A 6,000-nucleotide genomic window follows, 5' to 3' on the forward strand; every position below is an offset into this window, starting at 1 on the left:
AAAGTGGCTAAGAAATTTAGTATCATGATCTGAAACAATAGTATTTGTCACACCATGCAAGCGAATAATTTCATGAAAAAACAAATAAGCAACATTAGTAGCATCATCACTTTTATGACATGATATAAAGTCTGCCATTTTTGAAAATCTATCCACGACAACAAATATGTTATCCCTCCCCTTCTTTGTCCGAGACAAACCTATAACAAATTCCATAGATATATCCTCCCAAGGGACACTAGGTACAGGCAAAGGCATATATAAACCATGAGGATTGAGTCGTGACTTAGCTTTTTGACACGTAGTGCAGCGAGCAACAAAGCGCTCAACATCCCGTCTCATCTTTGGCCAAAAGAAATGTGTAGAAAGTACGTCCTCCGTCTTCTTCACACCAAAGTGTCCCACTAATCATCCTCTATGTGCCTCCTACAACAACAAAAGATGAATGGAGCTAGCTGGAATGCATAGCTTGTTAGCATGGAACATAAATCCATCATTAACGACGAACTTGTTCCATGTTCTTCCTTCTTTGCAATTCTACATTACATCTTTAAATTCAGCATCATGCACATATTGATCTTTAATGGTCTCCAAACCAAATATTTTAAAGTCAAGTTGTGAAAGCATAGTATAGCGACGAGACAATGCATTAGCAATAACATTTTCTTTACCCTTCTTATATTTAATGACATGAGGGAAAGTCTCAATGAATTTAACCCATTTAGCATGTCTATGGTTCAGTTTTGCTTGACTTTTAATGTGTTTCAAAGATTCATGATCAGAATGTATAAAAAATTCTTCGGGCCATAAATAATGTTGCCATGTTTTCAAAGTCTGAACAAGAGCATATAATTCCTTATCATATTTTTAAGAGAAGTATGCAACTGGTTTACCATCTTGTAATAACACACCTCCTAATCCGATTCCACTAGCATCACATGCAGGATCAAAGGTCTTATTAAAATGAGGAAGTTGCAGTAAAGGAGCACGTGTTAACGTATCTTTCAATATCGCGAAGGCTTCTTCCTGTGCGGTACCCCAAACAAAAGGCACATCCTTCTTTGTAAGCTCATTGAGAAGCGCAGCAATGGTGATGAAATCTCTCACAAAACGCCTATAGAAACCAGCGAGTCCAAGAAAACTCCTCACTTGTGTGACTGTTTTGGGCTGCGGCCAACTCTTAATATCTTTAATCTTGGCTTTATCAACTTCAATGCCATGTGGAGTAACAACATAGCCAAGAAAAGATACTTGTTCGGTGCAAAAGGTGCACTTCCCAAGGTTACCAAACAAACGTGCATCACGTAGAGCAATAAAAACAACACGTAAATGTTCCAAATGTTCCTTCAAAGATCTGCTATAAATTAGTATATCATCAAAATAGACTACCATAAATCGTCCAATGAAAGCACGCAAAACTTCGCTCATTAATCTCGCGAAGTGTTAGATGCATTAGTTAACCCAAAAGGCATGACTAACCACTCATATAAGACAAACTTAGTTTTAAATGTTGTTTTCCATTCATCTACCAATTTCATACGAATTTGATGTTATCCACTATGCAAATCAATTTTGGAGAATAATTCCTCAAACATATCATCTAGCCTAGGAATAGATGACGATAACGAATAGTAATATTATTAATGGATCTACGATCAACACACGTTTTTAATCTCAAAGTTAGGAACTATGTGCGATGTTGTTTTTAATCTCAAAGTTAGGAACCCGTGCATCCTTCGTTATCTTCATTAGGATGTGTCGATGCTCATTGTAGTCTCGATGAAATACTTTAACCTTCATTGCATGTCCACCAATCATGTACTTTGCGAGGTAATCTTGAGTAAACTGCTTCGGAAACCACTGCAAACGAAAAAGATTCAGACATTGTCTAACAAGTCATTATGGGAAGTAAAAAGAGAAGGCTACAAAGTTCCTACTTACCATCCTACATCTCACTGTTGTGTTGGATAGAGCGTAAACAAATAATTTGATTGCCACCGTTCGTATCTTTTTGCTAATAATCTTTATCAGTTTCCTCACTTGATGCTGGTTCATGAATATCTCATTGCCCCATACACAAAAAAGGGTCGATGCGTGGATCTTTGCCAAGGACATATGTACCTACAAGCAACAAGTCGATATTAGAAGCTAAAAAGTGTCCAGGCCTGGATCTATATGCACTACATTATGGAATGACGGGGGCAGTACAAGCCGAGGATGAAACTAACCTCGGCAGAAAATGCTGATCACTCCCGTTGTTGTCCTGCATTAGTGCATGGAAAAGGCATGATAAGTACAACAACCTTAACATCAAACAAAGATAGACAAGATAAACAACATCATCTCCAAATGATAGCTTGAACGTGTCATTTTCAGCATGCTGTTAAAGCAGATATAAAATGGAAGTGAATGTTAACTACAACATGCTTAATAGGCACCAAATATTGTAATTCAAACTGGAATTGTTGAAAATGAATAGAACGTAACTCATGCTTAAACATCACACTGGATAAATGTGTACAACTGAAATAAAGGGCATGTGTTAACTACACCAGGCATAACAGGAACCAAATATAGCCGTTTAAACAGGTATTGATGAAATCAAACTGCACATTTCCGACTTGCACATAATGAACATCACATTGTGAATAACTGAAATAAACAAGGCATATATGATCAGTATAACAACCAAATATGGCCATTGAAAACTGGACAGTGGCTCACTGTAACCAGAGCATATGCTTGAAAATTGGACAAATGCTCACTACAACCAACCTAACAACCAAATAAAGATAAACAAGGCATCTACTCACTATAAACAACCAAATATAGGCTTTTGTGAAACTAAGTGGACAATTCATACTTAAACATTGCATAGCCCTATTGAACATTACATTTTTGCACAACTAAAATAATTAAACACGGCGTAGTTAAAACACTGCATGACAAAAGATACTACAACAAAGGGTAGCCGTTGGCTAGCTAGAAAAGGTAAGATTTGCTGATAGGATATTGCCTCACTTGTCATGGACGGGATCCTTCCAGTTGGAAGAGCACAGACCCATGGTGCGCTCCCCTAGATGTCGCAGATGGGCTATTTCACCTTCGAAGACCCTTTGTGGGTTCCCTCCTTGTGGTCATGGTCGATGAGATCTGACTTGGCAATTGAGGATCCCAAGCTGCTATCGTAGAATGTGTCCTTCAGAAATGACAAAATGGCCTCGATGGCGTACAAGGATCGCAAATCCTTGACCACGTGGCAGAGAAGATCAGCAGCAGGGCCTTTGAAGAGATCAACGGTGGTTGAACCAGAGGGGTTGGGGATGGACCACTTAACCTGTGACATGGCCCGCGAGAAGTCGTCGCTGTCGACGAGCTTGATGTCATAGCCAACTTTCCCGAGATACAGTAATATGCAAGCCCGCTAACGTGAAGCCTTCGGCATGGCAAAGTAGTCAACGTCCTCGCCGGCTTCCGCGGCGAGGTGTTGCTCCGGGATCGACAGGTCGGGACGAACGGCGGCCACCTCACCATTGTCTGTTGGAGAGGCCATGATAAACCTCTTTTTGGTCGTACGCTCGTCGGGCTCCCCGGGATACGTGGTCGTGCTTAGGCTGCGACTCTCTGGAGTAGGGGATGTGGATCTGGCGGGGAGGGACACCGCAGGCCTCATCTAAAAACTAAGGGGGTGACTGTATGGGAATCGTTGGGTAACCTGAACTTTATTATCTAAGCTAGGAGGCACGGGCAGACCGACAGGGGTTGGCGGCGGCGGCAAGCTAGGGTTCTAGCGGGGTCAGGGTGGGGGTGGACTGTGGAGGGGGGCGGGGTGGTGTTTGAGGATATGCCATGGCTACTGAAAATTTTAGTAATTGTGGGTGGAGATGGTGGTGGATGAGGGAGGGCGACGGTTCAAATGCCTCGGCTACTAGAATTTTACTATAAGGTCGGTGGTGGAGGAGAGGGACCGACAGTTGAAATACCGCGGCTACTAAAATTTGGGTAAAGGAATTTAAGAGGGGCGGGAGCAACCAAGATCGCACACCATGCAAAAAAACAAGATCGCACACCGCCCAAATAGAATATGCATGTATGATAATAAGAAAAAGCGGCGGAACCGCTGATTTTTGCATCACTCAAGGCGGGTAGTTTGTTTTTAGATTTCTAGCTAGCTAGTCTATCGCACACGGTTCGTCCTAATTTTCAAACGCAGACATGGAATTCATCCTAAATAAACTACCCGCCTTGAGCTTGCGCGGTCGTGATGATTTTACAACGCACTAGCATCGCACACGGTTAAGCCAGTACCTCCACCCTTGCTCACACTTGTGCAGTTGTGGTGATTTTAAAGTGCACTAGAATCACACATGGTTAAGCCAGTACCTCCACCCTTGCTCGCGCTTGCGCAATCATGGTGATTTTACAGCGCACTAGCATCACACATGGTTAAGCCAGTGCACCCGTGTATGTTGCGCGTCATCCGAGTCTTCATATATAGCACCATTTGGAAGAAAACAAAGTGAGAGAGGGTCAGAAGAAAACCACACTAGCATGTGGCCCAAATGTATATGAATTAAAAGGGTGGTGTGTGATGTTCAAATTCCCAATGCACAACTTTGACCGCGTGGGCCCACGGGTGGGCGCCTCGCTGAAGATTGGTGAGAGGGCCAGAAGTCAACAACCACCTGAAAGTGGCCAAATATATGTAGGAATAAAGGGTGTGATGTTTAAATACACAATGCACAACTTTGGTGGCACCTGCCTCATAAACCGGAAAGCCCTGCTTGGATATATTATAGTGACAGTCTAATAAGGTCGTAGCTAGTTAGGGTGCTTGCTCCACCCCCACTTCGTGTTGGCGGGACGCATGCACGTACTCATACTTTGGTCATACATGCATATTGCCATGACCTACCATAAGACAGACCAGTGAATCTATCGCTTGGTCAATGACCACTGTTCTTGTCGATAAAAAATGGATAGAATACACCGCTTGGGCCAATAGATTAGACCATCATAAAAAATCGCACGAGAGGGCCCACAAAACTAGCACCGCCTGCATGCGGCCCAAAATGATCTACATTGGGAGGGGTGATGTGTTTTACATATCAAATAATGTACAATTTAGATGTGGTTCCTAACTCTCGTTACAGACAACCCCCGTGAAATCCAGGTAATTAAGGACGACATACGTAGGGTACGGTGTCGGCCCAACCCACCAATTCGAGCGTGTGGGAGGGAATCCTGATAATGCATGAGCTCAAACTTTGCTCGAACATGTCACCGTGACCCACCCTAATACAAACTAGGAGGAATATTCATGGCCAAACCCTCCTTGTTATCGGTAAAAGGGATGATTGATGACCCACAAGTATAGGGGATCAATTGTAGCTCTTTTCGGTAAGTAAGAGTGCCAAACCCAACGAGGAGCAGAAGGAAATGACAAGTAGTTTTCAGTAAGGTAATGTCTGCAAGTGCTGAAATTGTAAGTAACGGAGTAGTTTGATAGCAAGATAATTTGTAACGAGCAAGTAACGATAGTAGTAAAAAAAGTGCAGCAAGGTAGCCCAATCCTTTTGAGGCAAAGGACAGGCCAAAACAGTCTCTTATGATAAGCAAAGCATTCTTGAGGGTACACGGGAATTTCATCTAGTCACTTTCATCATGTTGGTTCAATTTGTGTTCGCTACTTTGATAATTTGATATGTGGGTGGACCTGTGCTTAGGTGTAGCTCTTACTTGAACAAACCTCCTATTTATGATTAACCCTCCCGCAAGCATCCGCAACTACGAGAAAAGTATTAAGAATAAATTCTAACCATAGCATTAAACTTTGGGGTCCAATCGGTCCTTACGGAATAGCTCATAAACTGGGGTTTAAGTTTCTGTCACTCTCGCAACCCACCATCTAATTGCTACTCCACAATGCATTCACTTAGGCCCAAATATGGTGAAGTGTCATGTATTCGACGTTCACATGACACCACTAAGGGAATCACA

Source organism: Triticum aestivum, chromosome 1D (genome assembly GCF_018294505.1).
Source record: "Triticum aestivum cultivar Chinese Spring chromosome 1D, IWGSC CS RefSeq v2.1, whole genome shotgun sequence".
Lineage (NCBI taxonomy): Eukaryota > Viridiplantae > Streptophyta > Magnoliopsida > Poales > Poaceae > Triticum > Triticum aestivum.